Source organism: Syngnathoides biaculeatus, chromosome 4 (genome assembly GCF_019802595.1).
Source record: "Syngnathoides biaculeatus isolate LvHL_M chromosome 4, ASM1980259v1, whole genome shotgun sequence".
NCBI classification, from domain to species: Eukaryota; Metazoa; Chordata; class Actinopteri; order Syngnathiformes; family Syngnathidae; genus Syngnathoides; species Syngnathoides biaculeatus.
Genome location: NC_084643.1, coordinates 31,907,317 through 31,927,076, shown reverse-complemented (window position 1 = coordinate 31,927,076; position 19,760 = coordinate 31,907,317). Strand labels below are relative to the sequence as shown.

Genomic DNA, 19,760 nt, shown 5'->3' with positions numbered 1-19,760 from the left:
AGTGGGCACGAACAGTGAGTTAAAAAAAAAAACATCCAAACACATGATGAAACAATGTGTGTATTTAAGTGACTTGTGCATTTACTGCATATTGCTTTTGTCTACTGTACACTGAGCATCTTCACAAGTATTTTGTAGCAATTTAGACAAAGGATTGGCCATTGAACTGAGTTTAGTTTGTCAGTCATGTCAAAACAACATTACATGACAGAAATATGTGCTAAGTTAGTGAAATTAAATTGCTTTATAGTAATTAAATTAAATACTGGCATCACGAAGATCTTCAGCAGGTTTCTAGAACTTTGCGAAGTACCAACCTGCTTCAAATTTTACACCATCATTCCGTTCCCGAAGAAACCTCCCATCTTGGGTCTAAATGACTACAGGCCCGTTGCCTTGACACATGTGGTCATCAAATCCCTTGAACGCCTCATGTTGGATCACCTCAAGCACAAGCACAAGCCTCCAGCTGGAAGCACTGCAAGCTAACAGGTCTAGTCGACATGGTTCTGCACTTCATCCTTAGACACCTCAACAGTGTGGAAACCTATGCGAGGATCCTGTTTGTTGATTTCCCCTCCGCGTTCAACACCATCATCCCCAAACACCTCTTCTCCAAGCTTCTCCAGCTCAGTGTCTCGCCTGCCATCGGGCCAATAGATCTACAACTTCCTGACGGGCAGGACACAGCAGGTGAGGCTGTGGGACACCACTTCATTAATCGACTGCACCTCCATGCACCTGACTGTCAAACTCCTGAAGTTCGCAGATGACACCACAGTCATCAAAGATGGCAAAGAGTGCGTATCAACAGGAAGTGGAGCGGTTGGAGTTTTGGTGTGCCCAACAGAACCTGGAGCTGAACGCACTAAAGATTGTGGAGATGATTGTGGACTTCAGGAGGAAGAGACCTGCCCCTCACACTGTCCAACTGTCTCTCTCTCATCCGTTGAGACCTTCAAGTTCCAACTACCAGAGACAAATTCCTTGTGTGTTGTTTACATACATCCTCTCCCGAGCACTAGTGCTGACCATCACATTTTTTGTTACAGTATTTTATTATTGACCCCCCCCCCCAACACACACACATACACATACACAATTAATTTGCGGGATCCATTGTTGCTGTCATCGCCATGGTAGCAACAACTGTATTCGGTCTCGTTTGAGTTGACAAGATGATGCCCAGTGAGTACACGAGACATGGAAAACATTGAACAAAACCAACCCAACCAAAACATAGACTATGACATGTATTAGTCTACTGACAACAGTTGTGCTACTTCTTATTTATCAGAGTTGGCAAAAGGGTGAAAATGTACGACAGGCACCAACAGGACAATCTGAACATAGAAAGTGTGAGTCAGTCAGCACACTGCCAACTCAGTCTTTAGACTTTCCGTTGGTGATCGACTCGTAAAATGGAATTTAAATTCCTTTTTTTCCAGGGACAAAGATCTGATAAGGCAAATACGAAAGATTTTTAAAAATCTGCATCATTTAAGACTGTAGACCAAAAATAATATTTCCCATGTTCCACTTGGTTTTTCCAACAATGATTTGCAATTTTTCTTTTTCCTCCAAACGCTCAACATGATCCTGGGCTGAGCAGCGAAATCATGACTCATCTGAGTCAACCGAGCCCTGAGCGCTCCCGAAAAAAACACTGCTTCAGAAGGAAGAGGTAATAAATAAATAAACAGCATCCCCCACTGTGTTCCATGCGTGAAACAGGACTGGCTTTAGCTGCGAGCCTCATCATTAGCATGGGTAACACCACATCGGCAGATGAACAAAAGACGCTCTATGTGAGCACGCTTTGATAGGGACCATGCAACTCCCACAAGGCCAACAGTAAACACTGTGACACAGCCCTCCGGGCCCGAGTCAAGGGGCTGAAATTGAGCCAAAGACACACAACAAGATGTAACAAGGGGAAAAAAATGATCTAAAGAAAAAAAAAAACATTTTCCGTGTATTACTGATTAAAAAAAAAAATGTCTGTCTAGATATATAGAGTAACTGGATAAGAACACAATCGGGAAGCCAACTCACCAGCATTACTACATCACTGACTTCCATCCATCCATTTTCTTAGCCGCTTATCCTCACAAGCGTCGGGGGAGTCCTGGAGCCTATTCTAGATGTCTACGGGCAGGAGGCAGGGTACACCCTGAACTGGTTGCCAGCCAATCGCAAGGCACATAGAGACAAACAGCCGCACTCACAATCAATGTTTTTTGGGATGTGGGAGGAAATCGGAGTGCCCGGAGAAAACCCACCCAGGCATGAGGACAACACGCAAACTCCACACAGGCGGGGTCGGGATTGAACGCGGGTCCTCAGAACTGTGAGGCCAACGCTTTCCAGCTGTTGCACCGTTTCGCCTATCAAATTAATTGATTACCATAATTTATTGTATTATTCAGACATGCAAACACCAAAGCTATGAAAAAGGTGACAAAGGAAAAACATTTTATGTGGAGTCTGGGGGGGGGGGGTAGAATTTTTATTTTAACATAAATTAAGCAATCTGGATGTATATAAAGAGCACAATAAGGCAAAAAAAACTTTTTCTTCACCAAGAAAAACATTCAATAACAGCACTCAATGCACAAATTTAAGATTAAATTTGCCTTCTTTCTTTCTTTTTTTGTTTTGACCTGCAACCAGAGCCAGGCCCATCTCCACCTGCACCTGATGCCTGCTACAAACTGCACCACATAAATCACATCTTCCTCTTAAACCGCCCTCATTCTGGAAACCAACTGACTGAAATAATTCTGTTCCACTTTATTTTTCCCTGCAGTATTTCCAACTTCAAAGGCTAATCCCAAATACATCCTCGAAGATAATATTAAGTATAGTATTTTTCTGCTCTTATTGGAGAATTCTGAATTTGAAGTTAGTTCATTCCGTGTCGTGACATAATCCCTAACACTGCCCCGTCGTTAATACATTCAACATTAACATCCATTTTCTGAGCCGCTTATCCTCACACGGTCACGGGAGTGCTGGAGCTTATCCCTGCGGTCATCGGGCAAAAGGTAAATTGCAGGGCACATGGAGACAGACAACAGTTGCACTCAGAATCACACCTAAGGGCAATTTAGAGTCTCCAATTAATGCATGTTTTGGGGATGTGCGAAGAAACCGGAGTCCCCGAAAAAAAAAAAAAAAAAAAAAAAAAAACGAGACAGCCACTGTGAGAACATGCAAACTCCACAAAGGCGGGGTCGGGATTTGAACGCCGGACCTCAGAAGTGTGAGGCCAACGCTCTAACCACCATGCCGCTATACTACAAATATTTATTTAAATAATACACTTTTAACTTGTTTGAAGTGACGTGTGCAGTGATGTAGTAATTACTTTTTGGTTCAAACGCATCATCTCCTTCTGATGTATTTGTAGCTCTAAACGTGTTTATTTGCTCGTTACAGTAAAACCTCGGTTCTCAAACATCCCTGTTTTCGAACAAATCGGTTTTGTAACGAAAATTTAGAGATTTTTTTTGCCTCTGTTTTTGAACGAAAATCGGTACTCAAACCCCCCCGACAAAACCCGGAAATAACATATTGTGCGCGGTCAGAGCAGCTGACCCACGCTTTGTTGTGAATTCCCGAGCCGCTGAAAAAACCCGGAAATAACATAATGCGCGCAGCGCAAGCAGTTGACCCACCCACGACGCGTTTTGTCATTGTCTATTCGAACGCCCCCCGAAAAAAAACGGAAATGACATAACGCGCAAGCTTTTGTTATCGTGTATAACGCAGCCTCTGTACACACGTGTCCAGGTAGTGACTGTTGTTTTTCTTCTTATCGAGGACTAGCATATTAACCCCCAATCATGGCTCCAGAGAAGGAAAGTTGCTTGTTTAAAGTTATTCTGCACTTTTGTTAATAAAAAAGTTTACAAGGCTGGGGGCCGAGTCGCTACTGATACGGCAATGCACTCCCAGCCTAGCGTACTCTACTACTAAAGCATACATTTTAAGCAAAAAATAAATATATTTCTTAAATTATTTCATTATATAAGTATTAAAACTATCCATGTATTATTGCTATGCAGTTTATTATCAGGAAAAGCTTAAAAAATGCTTTAAAAAGCCTATTTTTTTAGACTTGGAACACATTATTTCTTTTTCCATTCATTGTAATGGGAAACATCAATTCGGTTTTCAAACAAATCACTTCTCGAACCGTTTTCTAGAACGGATTGTGGTCGGGAACCGAGGCATCACTGTATTTTGTCGTTCAGTGTTGGTTACTCCCTGCGAAAATGCTTTTCCCGCCAGACATATGTGACAAGTGTACTACATCGCCACATCACATACATACTTCGATGTTTTGCAACTGAATGGCACAATAGCGTAGCAAATAGCGTGGCTTGGATATCGGATTTGCCCATCAACTCCTCCTCCTCCCTTCGTGACACTTTTGTACGAAGCATGGTAAGAAATCTTGCTTACTCGCGACCTTGGAGGCGATGATCAGTGAAATAAATAAAATAGCGCGCACCAAGCAGCTGTTCAATGTGAACACTGGATTGGTTTTTTTTTGTTTCCAAAATTCAAAACAATCACTGTAACAATCCAACGAATCAACATTCAATGATTTCAGTAACAAAATACAGACATTCTGTAACATTAGGCAGCTGTGCCACTGAAAAATGTCCCTCGAAGCAACATCACGAGCAAAACCGCGATTCAACTGTCTAAAAACCCCTTGGATCTAATTTTATACTGAGGCAAAGATGAAACGGCACTTTTAAACGACCGATTTGCTGAAATGGTTTCGATTAATTTTCATGGCGTCCTGACCCTGAAGTCTCCCTGAAATGAAAATCGCCAGAGCTGGGAGTTCACACTATTTGTTTTCAGCTTCCTTCCGTCGCCGCTCACAGCTCGGCGCATCTCAAGATGGTCTGCCATATGAAAACTTGACGACAGTATTTCCAAATGTGACCTTTCTAAAAGTCTGCAGAGTTTGGCAAAAGCTTTCTCACTCAAACACTGTAGTTGTAGCAAGGGTCAACAAGGCTGACGATAAAAAGTCTTATCTATGTACTTGCTCTGTGAGGCTTGGTCCACACAAGAACAATATTTTGTTATGAAGTACTTATTTTTTATTTTTGTTTGAGCAGCATTTTCTGTCTGTTGGCTCGCTCTCACCTTTCCATTTCATGCTTTAGTTTCTTTACAATTCCACATTTTGCATTTGCATTGTTTTCCGTACTTTTTGTAGTATTTATTATTATTTATTTATTACATATTTAAGCATTATTTTAAGAGATGATTGTCTTATCCAATTCATCATTGTTATCGTGCCTTTTTGAGAAGGGGAATTTTACCAATTAAAAGTGGGGTTTTCTTACATTTAAATGAAACTGAAGTGTGTATGTGTGACCCTTAAATTTGCCTGAATAATTAAAAAAAAAAAAGATGCATCTTAACAGGATTGTATTAGAGCTAAATGAGCAGTGACAACACAACCAAAAGAATGCTGTCCTGCTGACCCGCACAATATACTGTACACAGCATGATGATTTTCCTCCCTGCCTACACTGTCATGTGATATTGTCATCGCCGTGACATGCAAAGACATAACGGCGTGATTGTGCTCCGAGGATGAGGTGGGACGCGCAGAGAGACAGACTGTTCCGTGACACTGCCAGACACGAGCAACTAGAACACCGCCAGCATCCCGCCGCATTGTCATGGAAACCAGAAGAGAAAAGCACAGCCTTTTTCCGGACATCTCTTTTTCTTTCCTCTTCTAAATGTGTCAGGCCGCAAGGGGAAGGTCAGCCATCTTTTTCCTTGCTGGAAGATAACAAAGCACAGCATGTACCGAGTGGCGTAAAACAAAATCTCGTTGATGGTGTCATCAAAATCACTTGGTCATCATGAAAATGTGGCACCATTGGAGGTTGAGGGGGGGACCTATGATGTCTTATTATAAGTGACTAAAGATTTGCACACATACTAGTGCAGTCTGTAAAAATGTGTTTCATACCTTTTGTACAATTTTTGGGCTGGAAGCTATTTTGTCATTTCTTACACATTGTGAAGCTAATTACAGTGTGTATAGTGATTAATTTATACAGTATACATACGCATCCATCCATTTTCTTAGCCGCTTATCCTCACAAGGGTCGCGGGCTGTGCTGGAGCCTATCGCAGCTGTCATCGGCCAGGAGGAGGGATAAAACCTGAACTGGTTGCCAGCCAATCGCAGGGCACATAGAGACAAACAACAGTTGGACTCACATTCACACAAAGGGGCAATTTAGAGTCTCTAATTAATGTTGCATGTTTTTGGGATGTGGGAGGAAACCGGGGCGCCCGGAGAAGACTCACGCAGGCACGGGGAGAACATGCAAACTCCACAGGTGGGGCCGGGATTTGAAGACTGGACCTCTGAACTGTGAGGCCAACGTTCTCACCAGTTGCACCACTATGCTGCCACGAATAAATCAAGTTATTCTTTTCATCACGTTGAACATTTTAACGGCACAGTGACCAAGTGGTTAGCACATCCGCCTCACAGTTCTGAGGCCAAGGGTTCAAATCTAACCTCGCATGTGTGGAGTTTCCATCTTCTCCCTGTGCCTGCGTAGGTTTTCTCTGGGAACTCCAGGTTCCTCCAACATCCAAAAAACATCCGTGGAAGGTTTATTGAAGACTAAATTGCCCGTAGATGTGAACGTGACTGTTAATGTTGTTTGTTTGTATGTATGTGCCCTGCGATTGGCTGGAGACAAGTTTAGGGTGTACCCTTCCTCTCGCCCACAGATGGGTATAAGCTCCAGCATACCCATGACCCTGATGAGGATAAGCAGTACAGACAAAGGATGGATGGATGGAATTTTTAATGTGCCCCTGAAATTGCTGTCAACCCTGTCATTACAGGGTAACCGTGCCATGAAAAAAAAAACCTCTGATGTTATCAGTGACATTATGACCAGTCTTTTATACTTCTTCAAATGAGGCTGACATAGTGGCATAATCCATTTTTACACTTGTTTCCGAAGTTTCGTCATCTCATAGGTAGAATTAGATGTTGTCAATTAATTAAAAAAAAAAAGGATGCTAACTGGATCATGTTGCGATGTGAAGGTCCATCTTGTGGTCAGAAAATGCGAACATTCCCCAAAAATATTCAGTCTGCCATTTTCCACTCTATTAGCAACTCACATACTGGATTTGGTTTGCATATACTGTACATTGTCTGCTTGCAGTTTTTTAAATGCTTGTACTTTATCAATTTTCAACAAGGAAAAGATCAACGTAATGCAATGATTATGAAGTTCAATGGAAAATGTCAAAATTTTTCACTGAAATTGGAAAGTCTTAAAATCGCTCCAGTTGATAATATTTATTTCAAAGAGGTCAGAGAGCAAAAATGTGACCAAGGGAGGAGATTTGTATCGTAACAGTTGCACTATCAACATCCCATTGTGATGTACTGATGGCACTATCAGAGGAAAAGAGCTGCAGGTCTGACAAGACCGGCAAGACTTGCCAGAGCAAGAAATTAACAAAAGACAAGCGTTCTCTAGCCCAGAAGACTGTGTTCACACTTGTTGGGTATTGTTGGACTGAAATGAACTCTGGTCCGGTTTTCTTGTTGACGTGTGAAAGCCATCATCTCTCCACATCAAACAAGACGTGGGTTTTAGTCCACTTTAGCAAAGCTCAAGGGTGACCACTGCAAAGATATCATTATTATTATGGCATTTGGAATGCTTCAATACCATCACACCCGTGTATAACATTTTACGTCTACCTTTTATTGTGATCAAGTTATTCAAGTTTAATCGATTATTCATTTCAGCCCTATATCTTAATCAAAAATAGCACAATATTATATATGATTACGGACATGTGAAATCCAGCAATTATGTTTGTAAAATTTCCTTTGAAAACTTTGCATGCAGGTGGTGACTTTACTGGGAAAAATTTTAGTCCCAATGACAAAAACAATCCAGTCTGCCCACTGATTGGACCAGATCAAATGTATGCACCACTATTTTTTTTTTAACCACAATTGTGAAAATAGCCTGAGGCTAGGTTTGAGTCCAATATTTTTGCACCAAAACACGCTTCATACCGCTGCTAACAAATATACAAGCAAGTCTGCTCTCAGGTTAAAATCAAGCTATGTTAAGTACTACTTTCTGGACTTTTTTTTTCAGGATTTTCTCAAGTGAGCAGACAAAGTGTCGCCACGGCGAAAAGTTCCACAAACGTGTGAACACAGGTAACTGAGAACACTCACCTCCATGAAAACTGGTCTGACTCTGCATTCTCAGTGTTCCATTGAACATGGAAACATACACAATGTACTCTCAGCACCTGACTCCTCACCCCCATAAAAAATGACTTTTTGTCAACACTCTGCTGACACCTCTAACACTTAACTATCAAATATGATATTACTGCTTTTCATTCTCAGGTATGAAGTAATTGGGTCCACAGGTGGTGCTGAAGTGGTCTCAGCTGAGAATGAATGAATGTTCCATCTTTTTTTTTTCATCTTTACAAAAAGGTCACAGAACAGTCACATATAACACAAATCTAACTCTAATGCCTCAGTAAACCAAATTTGTTCCCACTGGATGGGAATTGTGACTAAGGCTCGGTGAAAAGGAGGGCAACGTTCACTTTTACTCCATTTTAAGTCAATGGGTTCGCAGAGAGAGCGGCACTGTGACACTTACTCAAATTTAGACTGACACTTTTGCTTAAATTTAGACTGACAACTTTACTTTTGCCACAGACAAAAAAAAATGATTGCTGCTACCTTACTTCAGGTACATATACGTATGCTAGGACCAAGTGTAATATACATCCATCCATCCATTTTCTTCACGAGGGTTGCGGGGAGTGCTGGAGCCTATCCCAACTGTCAACGGGCAGGAGGCAGGGTACACCCTGAACTGATTGCCAGCCAATCGCAGGGCACATCGAGACAAACAGCCGCACTCACAATCACAGCTAGGGGCAATTTAGAGTTTCCAATTAAAGGTCTAGTGTCATCCCTATAAACATTCTAAAATAGATATTAAAATGAAAAATACATATAACATTATTCACTTCAATGTCTATACGAAAAAATACATATGAGCAGAGAGCGCGTCATCCATGCGCAAAGTTGCAGAAGTGTCATTCGACGACATCCAAGTGGTCGCCTTATTGGCTAAATCCCTTTTCCGTGACGTCACCCGGACATTTGCCATTGAAAACACACGGTGGACCCTACTATGGGAGACGAATACGTCCCTTCTGATGCAGAAGCTCTTTTCGAAGAAAAGGACATCACAGAACCGAGTGAAGTTACCGGGTTAATATTACCCTGTTGTTTCGAGCCATATTTAAATGACATGCGATCACAGCCAAACCACCTCCCCGCCCTATCCACCTCCGCGCAGCGGTGATAATCGCCCACTTCCACGGGGGACATGAGCCACCGAGGCGACGAGCCACCCCGGCCGACAATGTTCGGCCTTGTCAACAAATCCATCCTCCCAAGTGTTCCAGCAATGTCCAGCAATGCAATTAGCCGGCATTTTGGCTAACACGAAGGAACAACGAGCTACCTTCCCGGAGGTAAAACTAATGGAAACAAACGAGTCCACTTGGGGGCGCTGCTGTCCTTTACGTCACTTCCTGCTTCTCGAAAACAAATCCCTCGGGAGGATTTTCATGGCGGGAGTTACATAAAGGTGTATACGTCAAAATCATGTTTTTTGGTGAAAAAATGCATGGGTCCATGTCGGCTGCCGTTTTTTCATTAATAACATACTAAAAATCATGCATTTCATTACAGTGGCCCTTTAATGTTGCATGTTTTTGGAATGTCGGAGGAAACCCACGCAGGCACGGGGCAGAACAAGCAAACTCCACACAGGCGGGTTCGGGATTGAACCTGGGACCTCAGAACTGTGAGGAATATGAATTTAATTTTAATCAAACTGCCTCTAAAACTAGTTCTGAATACACTAATACATTCAAGATTCCAAGAAAGTACCCCATGCAAAGTACAGCTGTAGAACCCCCCGTAACAAATACTTCTGTTCTTTACTCTCTCAGACATAAAAATGACCACATATATATTTGTTACAGAATTGTAAAGAACTAGACCACATCAACATGTTTGTCTTTGTGTGTATTTTCACTTGGAAACACCCCTCCATATTGGGCAAAGGCAACATAACGTCTCCAGGACCATCTTATGTCATTGCCATCAGGCCAGCTGAAAAGTTGAAGTCAAGGCAGCCGTGACAATGACTCTTAATAGTGTCTTAACGTGACACCCCGCCTCTCCGCCATTGTGTTGAGAGGCTTAAATTCAAAATAAAAGCTTCAGCTGTGACCACATCAGATATCAACACCATTTTACCCTTTTACTTTGAAGTTTGCCACAGACACCAGTGCAGGCCTTTAATGAAGCTTTAACCACATCTTCAAACCCTGGGCATTGATGCAAAAAACTAAATAAATAAAAATCACCAGCAATCAGATTGTTTTCAGAGGAAGTGGCCGTATGTAGAGATGTCCACATAAATTTTGGTGATGATTAGGAAATATTGAAACATCCATCCATTCATTTTTTTTAGCCGCTTATCCTCACGAGGGTTCCGGGAGTGCTGGAGCTTCTCCGAGCTGTCCTCAGGCAGGAGGCGGGGTACACGCTGAACTGGTTGCTAGCCAATCAGGGGCACATCGGGACAAACAACAGTCGCACTCACATTCACACTTAAGGGCAATTTAGTGTCTTGAATTAATGCATGGAAACCGGAGTGCCTGGGGAAAACACACACAGGCACGGGGAGAACATGCAAACTCCACACAGGCGGGGCCAGGATTTGAATCCCGGTCCTCAGAACTGTGAGGCCAACGATCTAACCAGTTGCTTCACCCTGCCGCCCATTGGTAGAATTGTCCATATAAATTTTACAGACAACTGCTCGAGCTTTTGTGACCTCTACCATCGTTGAGGTTTTACGATAGAAAAGGAAAACGCAAAACAGCTGTAAAATCCAAAATATTGCAGCAATCGTTCTGATACTTATTTAAATATTTTATGGATATGAATGTGAGGGAGTGGTTGTTTCTTTATATGGGATGGGCTGACAAGCAGTTCAGGGTGTACCCTGTCTCCCGCCCAAAGTCAACTGGGATAAGTTCCAGCACGCCCGTGACGCTCGTGAGCATAAGCGGTGCAGAAAATGAAAAGGGATGGCATCAAAATGAGACAAGAGGCCATGTTTACTTCCCTAGATCCCATTTCTACGCATGCGTGTCACTTCACGGACCCATTCAAGCCATACTAGAAGTCGCATTTATTTTTGTAATTTGAACGACTACATTAAAAAGATCAGATTTAAGAAAAAAAAAAAATAAATATGAATGGGGCGTCATGCCCTGCAGTGTGAACGTACCCTGAGGCTTAGCTTAATTCATACTCTATGCATCAACACTTGTTATCAAAGTTCGGGCAGGAAAATACTCGTAATGCGTCATATTGTGATTAAAGATTCAGTGTTTTGTTTACATCAGATGGTTAACTCCATAGTTACACATGCTAAACACATACTTTACAAATGGTCTGTACTGTTAACAACCATTAAAGTGCGCACAAAGACAACATCTACTAAGCAAACATGCCTGAAAGAATGTGTGGAAATGCAAATACCTCTTCCTCCATAATGATGTACTGCTGTTGGAGAGATGGATAGTTTTGCAGTATATTGAAAGGAAGGCGCAATGTCATGTTCCTATCACCATATCACACTCAAGTCCCACCGCTTTGTGCACGCCATCCCATAAAGCAAGTGTGTTTATCCATCCCATAAGGGAACTGTGTTTGTGCATGTGTGCCTATTAAGACAGAAGTCATTCATCTTGCTATCTTATCTGAATGCGCTTTAAAATCTGCTTTAAAACATTTATGGCTTCACAAGACTCAAGAACCTGCCATTTAGTGCCCTTTAAAGTTTCCGATTTGCTGAAAATATTTGTTTCTTCTTTGACACACCTTCTTCTTCGGGGGCAAACAACAGGAAAAACCAATCGGTGCCCCTTCTTTTGCTCTCTTATCATTAGATAATGATTAATTATTAACTGAGAAACTTCATTTTCACCACCACTTCCCCCTGCTTTTGTGCGATGTTTCTTCTTGGTGTGCATAGAGTAAATAATGAGATTTCACTCCAATTTAATTTTTTATCCAAACATCACTATGCAGATATGAATGAATAAAAATGACATTATTTTGAATATATTAAATGTTAAAACTACCAAATGGCTTGAAACCAACACTGGGTGTACCTGAAACTGTTCAAGTTTGTTTCAGCCAACAGGGAGTCGAGTCGCTTTCGGCTTTGTTTATTACAATAAAATCCAACACAATATAATCGTTTTGCTATAAATACACAGTGATATTTCTGCTTTTTTGGTTTTGCATGCTGCCGTTGGATGGATGTGATAAAGGGTGTTTTCCTGCTTTTCTTTCCACCTCTTGCATACTCACGCTTTGTTGTGTGGTGGAAAATCTATCATGTTGACAATGGGGTTGGCTCCCTCTTTGGTGGGTGGAACATAATGAGTGTCTGGCCGGCCACATTCAGCCAACTGGCTGGTTGCCCCACAGCAACAGGGAGTCAATTAAATGATTGGGCGCAAGCTAGCAGAGGTCGAAAGAAAATAAGTTACCTGAAGACCCACAAAAAAAGATTAGCCTAATGTCACAGTAATCTCACAGCCCTGCCACTAATAAAAAGAAGTGCACATTTCACACTGTTGTTGTTGTGAAAGTTTACTATTCCCAATGTTAACAGTTTATACAGTAAATACGCCACAAACCATGGTACGAAATATAAGATGTTTAATATCTTTGGCTTACAAATTACATTATTTATTGATTTTTTTAATGCACCACTAGTGTACATGTACATGCGGTGACGACTCTTCCACTAACAATCCAGGATAAACTCGTTTCCTATACAGCAACAAAAAAGCTAATTCTCCGTCAAGATGCATCACTTTAAAACACTTTCTTGACACTGAACTACTTTTCTTTGGAGGAAGGGCACAAAAAAATGCAAATAAGTGAATTTTTCTGTGAAGAGCTGGGGACAAGCTCCACCTGTGGCAGACTGTGCTTTGGTACCTGCCCCTTTAGTATGGACTAACATGGCTTAATCCCCTTTAATACCGCCACTATCTGATCACAATCATAGAAATACTATAACACCGCACAGCTGTGCCAGATACATAATGGGGGGGGGCAGTTTAGAATCAAAATGATCATATAAAATGCCAAAAGATTAAAAAAATCCATCATTCTTACTGGAGATTGTGATTACTGCATTTAATGTGTGATCAAATGGACGTTTATTACTCATCAAACTTCATTATAACAAGTACGCACTATGACCAACTGAAGAGAACAGAAAAATGCTGACATTACTGTGACACAAAGAAAATTTGAAATTGGATTGGTTAAATAAACCCTCCCATTGCTAATATAATTAATAACTGATTTTGAAGGCTCTGGACAACGTAAAGAGAAGCTAGATGCAGAATAAATTGTTGGGAACAAATTATTACACATTTATGGATACAAATATTGGAATTTAAGTCAGCAGAGAAACAACAAGGGCGGGGGGGACGCGAATACGTGAATTCGCGAATGTACGGGGGATGTACAATATTGGGCTGCTATTGAGTGCATAGTGCGCATGCGCAAACATCTCTCGGCTCGCCTCGTCACCGAACACTCTTGCTGCTAAACTGAGTGAAATGAACTCGCGTGATTAACAGTGAACCAAACGGGTGGTCACAAAAAAGAACAACAACAAAAAAACACCTTAACAGACTTTGGCGCGTTTCACTTTTCACCATTAATTCCGACAGGTCCCCGCAGTCGCCGTTTTTGTCCAAATTGTGCGCGCACTCGGCTTTGGGAAGTCCCGCACGTGCCAGCGTCGGCGTGCTTTTGCGTGCCACGGGACAAGCGCACATATACTCCAAAGAAAGTCGCCAAATATAACACGAACGTGTCATTGAGCGGTGGAAATGCCGATTTAGAAGCAGGGTGGCTGATTTGTAATACATGCGGACAACACTCGGCTCAGGGCCCCATTCCTCCTTGAACGCGGAGCGGACACACAACAAGCTAGCTCCTAATAAAACAAACAGCCTGCCCCCCCCCCCCCCTCCGAGCAACAATGGCGAGTCAAAGGTAACATCGGACAAGATACTTACCAACCAAAATAGGACAAGACCTCGAAGCGGAGTAAATATGACGTCGCGCCTCGCCTCCCTCGCCGTCCGTACGTTCCCCTAACAGAGGTTCCGGTGGTGGGGGGAAAAAAATGTCACAGATTCCAGCGGTTGGCCTATGTCGATCGGTCGCCCCCCTCCACCCCACCGTCGCACTCCTGTCTCGGGTGACTGATATGTGTTTGCCCCTTTCCTTCGCTCGGAGCCTCTCTCACGGCACCATGTTGCCAACGCCGCGTACGTCTTCTGTCTGTGCGGTTCGACTCTCTCTCGTCTGGGCGTTCGAGGCGAGCACTCGGGATGACAGCTTTGGGATGGATAGAGGAGGGGGGGGGGCGTGAGAGGTGGACAACGAGTGAGTGGTCGTTCAGTGGATAGTTACTAACAAAATGAATGTTATACGGGTTTTTTTTTTTTTCAAACGCACAGTGGTGAGTTGAATTGGATTCAGTGGTGGTAAAAAAAAAATCACAGCTGTTCATTTGTAGTACTGCATATGCCGCAAGTAGCACTGTCGCCCAGATGGTCGATAACGATCTTAACTAATAATGATGATGACGTTTAATAGTGCTGAATGTGGCGTGCATCCATTGTAGTAGCAGCCATGTGCACGGGAGCTTCACGTGTTACATAACCAGCCCAACCGGCCAACAGCAGTGCGTGTGTGTGTGTGTGTGTGTGTTGGGGGGGGGGGTCTCGGTTCGGAGGCAATTAAAGCAAACGTGAAATATGGTGACAAGGCAGCTTAATCATATGTACAGTATATGAAATGTAAAACGAGGGGGCAAATAAAAAAAAAAGTGTGGAACCAGGATTGCATTGTGAATCCGTTACAAAAATTGATCAAAACCACATGATAAGAAAACCAAAGCAATGTCTTGAATAGAAAATCATGTAGGTTCAATTAATCTGTTCCACATGTACAAAAATATTAACCAAAATACAATTTCTAGAGAATAACTATAATTTGACAACATATAAACATGTACAGCAATGACTAATGAAGTGAATAAATGAACATTAAACAGCTTTATAGAAGACGCTCGATGGTGTATGGAAAACAATGACAGGGAGTTGTTGTTTGGGAGAGAAATGTTGTTTGTTAAAAATTCTTTCATGAATTCAAAGGCACAGGTGCGCGAAACGTTTGTCAATGTCCATTATTCTTGCTAAAATCTGTACCCAAATTTCAAATTTTCATTGGCAGTAATAATATATCTCAAGCAAATTTTTAATGTTCAAAATGTTTTTCTTATAGTCACTTCACCAGCAGTCATAATGCTCCTCTGAGGGAAACCATAACTTCAATGTGACCCACGACAAAAATTTGTTCCAAAGCACAACGAAAAGACATCGATCCATCCATTTTGTTTGTCGCTTATCCTCACGAGGGTCGCGGGGAGTGCTGGATCCTATTCCAGGTGTCAACGGGCAGGAGGCGGGGTACACCCTGAACTGGTTGCCAGCCAATCACAGGGCACGTGGAGACAGACAATAGTCGCAGTCACAATCACACCTAGGGGCAATTTAGAGTGTCCAATTAATGTTGCATGTTTTCGGGAAGTGGGAGGAAACCGTAGTACCCAGAGAAAACCCACGCAGGCACAGGGAGAACATGCAAACTCCACACAGGCGGGGCCGGGATCAAACCCGGGTCCTCAGAACTATACAGAAATACTTGTTTTAATGTATTAGTGTATGTAAATGGTAGTAGATGAATACAAGATATTATTATGCATAAGAGGATGATAAAATCCAAAGTATTTAAACGCACAATAACATCTAATTCTGAATGCAAAACTGTAAAAAAAATAGCTAATTTTACACTTGATAAATAAATGCCCCTTTCGACTATAAGGCCGGGTCTTGTTGAGACATGAACCTCGTTGCATTCAGAAGTTTGAGTGGAACAAGTTACTCGCTGAGAGGAATTTAACCCACGTCTGTTGAACCGCCATCCTCCACACGTGATTTAGAGAGACGTCTAATTTGTTCAACGTGCGGTTGCTGCTTCCAAAACACCAAAACAGATCCTAATTCCAAATAACAGATCCGAATTCCACATAATTTTCAATACATTTTGTCCCCGTTGGAAGGGTCAAACGGTCACCATTGTAAAACTGTTTATTATCCCAGTTGTTGTTGTTTTCATTAAAATTTTTATTTTTAAAAATAAACCTGTTCAATATTTATAGTTTGATATTCCTTTGATTTATTAATACGTCCCAAAAATATTTTTATTTTATTTTAAATTCATGCTGTGATTATGAAAAAAAAAGCCAATGTTACCAGTTGCTCAGTACTTGAATACATTTTTCACTCAATACTTAATTATTTAGAGGACTACAGTACTTTATTTGTTTGAGTCTTATTGTAAATTACCAATACTCGAGTAGAATTTTTGGCTACTCTTGCCACCTCTGGCCACTGAAGACACAAAACAGCATGCAGGAGAGAAAAAAAAGCAGGGATACTATAATAATTGCCATAACCACACTACATTATTATGACATGTTCTTTGTTGTTGTTGTTGTTGTTGTTCTTTCTTCTCAGGACTTCAAGTTACTTTGAGATGAGCGTCACCGCAAGCGACTTCACTGATTAATTCAATCTGGTTGTAAATAAAAAAACGGCGACAAGTCGAGTTCATACAGCCTACTGCATGTAATAGTATCAACGTGGTGCTGAAATAGTAGCAGTGCAATGTGCCATGATGTCACGTTCCTCCCAACTTTAAAAAACAAGCTTGCACTGGTCTGCACCAATCTTGTCAAAAGGCAAACGTGAGTCATGCTTTGAGTGAATAAAGCGCTTGTCAAACATATAAAGAAAGGGTTTTTTTTTTCCTCTTCAGGCAAACCTCAGCTTTCCCTGTTAACTTGAATTGTTTAAAGCAGTGGTCCCCAACCACCGGGCCGCGGTACACTTGAGCGCCAAATTCCCCACCACGAACTAGAAAAAAACACGTCTTTGGAAAATTACTTTTTCCTGGGGAAAAGGCCCAGTGAAGAGATCGAAGACTTCCGAGAAAAAGAAAGTTATTAGCCACATCAAAACACTCCTTTAACTCGTGCCTTTTAAGGGGCTTTGTGAAGAGATGGACGTAGATGTTTAAATTACGAGCACAGATTTTTCTCATTTCCGACATATCTGTGAACCGGGTTTTCTGGAGTGACAGCAACCAAAACAAAACAATGTAATAGGCTGGATATACCATCTCGTTGCAGAGAAACAAGCTCACGGTGAGTTACAATTTTCATGTACTTTATGATCATTTTCTTGGCGTAGCTGTGTCTTATTTTGAAGGCTTGTTTAAACGTTACTCTTGTGACCAGTAAGGGAGTCCTAGGGCTGTGATCGCCAACGGAGAGAAATGGTTCAAACTGACAAATTTATTTCAGCTGTCATGGAGTGTTAATAATAAAAAAAAAAAAGTTCAACTGTTGTGTCGGTATATTTAGATAAAAGAGAAAGTAATTTAGAATGGGTGGTTCTTGTTCTTTATTTTTCCATGTGTATTTTTTATGTTTATTTTATTTATTTCATTATTATATTCGACATTTATTATTCATTATCATGTGTGTTGTATTCAATATTCACTACAAACGATCAATTCAAACAAGCTACGTAACCCCCCAGTCCGCGGTAAAAATTGTCAAGCACTGACCGGTCCGCAGTGATAAAAAGGTTGGGGACTACCGCTTTAAAGGGAACTGTTTCCACTTTCCAATGTGACCTGACAACATACAGTTTTACCGCAAGACCCTATGGTGAGGTCAGTGCAATGTCCAAAAAAATAAAATAAATAAATCATTTGGAATGTCATCAGTCTCTTCCAAAGTACCACAAACTTTTAATTCACCAGAGAAGTTCGGATATCTCACCAGACCTCAGTTTAGTGAGCATCAAAGAATGAATGAACTGTGTGACTTCTGCTTTTTCTGCAAATCTGAAAGAAGGGGAAACCTCAACACAGAGGGCTCAATATTTGGAAAATACGCAATGTGCCGGAGCAGAAACCTATCTGGCCACTTGGGTGAGGGGGTGCTGAGCGATATTTTCCATCGTGCAAAGGGACACATCGCACACATAGAGGTAAAAATTGCGGGTGGGGACACACATCCACCCGGTGCTCCCTCCGTTCCGCTCCCTCTAAACTGGGTGATGTTGGTGCAGCGAAAGTGTGTCCCTTGTTTTTGCTCGGAGCATGTGACAATTTAGCGATGGCAGGCTCTCCATCCATCCATTTTCTTAGCCGCTTATCCTCACAAGGGTCGTGGGAGTGGCGGAGCTTCTCCCAGCTATTTTCAGGCCGGAGGCGGAGTACACCGTGAACTGGTTGCCAGCCAATCACAAGGCACATATAAACAAACAAGTGTTCACACCTACGGGCAATTTAGAGTCTTCAATTAACCTATCATGCATGTTTTTGGATGTGGGAGGCAGGTAGGACTGGGATTTGAACCCTGGTCCTCAGAACAGTCATCTCTACTTGTGTCTACTTCAGTCTCTGAAAATATCAAAATGATTGGCCCATGACTTTGAATTTTTGGAACGTTAAGCCTTTTCTGTATATGGCAACTGCTTCATGTCCACGTTATGTATGTTACATGCCTTTTCTATGTAACTTTCAGACTTCAGATCTGTATGAGGTGCATCCAATGTTTTTATCTTCACATTAATGTTTCATTAAAGTGGTTTAGTCGGCAGAAAAAGAAGAGGCATGCACAGACCCTACAACTGTTTGTAGGAACTTTGAATGTTGGGACTGTGACAAGAAAAGATCGGGAGTTAGTTGACATGATGATTAGGAGAAAGGTCGATATATTGTGCATCCATGAGAGCAAGTGGAAAGGGAGTTAGGCTAGAAGTTTATGAGCAGGGTTTAAATTATATTTCCATTGAATAGATGGGAAGAGAAATGGAGTAGGGGTGATTTTAAAGGAAGAGCTGGCTAAGAATGTCTTGGAGGTGAAAAGAATATCAGATTGAGTGATGATGATGAAAATTGAAATTGAGGGGATTATGTATCATGTGATTAGCGGCTATGCCCCACAGGTAGGATGTGACCTCAAGTTGAAAGAGAAATTCTGGAAGGAACTAAACGAAGTAGTCCTGAGCATCCCAGAGAGAGCGAGAGTTGTGATTGGTGCAGATTTCAGTGGACATGTTGGTGAAGGAAACAGGGGCGATGAAGATGTGATGGGTAAGTACGGCATTCAGCAAAGGAACTTTGAGGGTCAGATAGTGGTGGACTTTCCAAAAAGGATGGAATTGGCAGTGGTGAACACTTATTTCCAGAAGAGACAGGAACATAGATTGACCTACAAGAGCAGAGGTAGAAGCACGGAGGTGGATTATATTTTGTGCAGACGGTGTAATCTGAAGGAGGTTACTGATTCTAAGTACTACTGCAAACAGGAAGGGGCTCAGCGCGGATCCCTCATGCAGTCCCACATCCACCTTAA

General features: G+C 41.8%; 1 protein-coding gene across 2 annotated transcripts in view; it reads right to left on the bottom strand.

Annotated features, from left to right (window-relative positions):
- Positions 1–14,941, bottom strand: part of slc20a2 (solute carrier family 20 member 2) — a 56,185-nt gene extending 41,244 nt beyond the window's left edge. Inside the window, exons 1-2 of one of the 2 annotated variants that reach the window (XM_061816054.1) lie at positions 14,720–14,941; positions 14,275–14,599 (exon numbers count right to left, since the gene is read on the bottom strand). The gene's annotated coding sequence lies outside the window, so the exon portion shown is untranslated. Of the gene's footprint in view, positions 1–14,274; positions 14,660–14,719 lie in introns of those variants that run through there. The other variant, XM_061816055.1, reaches the window with a different exon arrangement.
- Between the last annotated feature and the right edge of the window lie 4,819 nt (positions 14,942–19,760).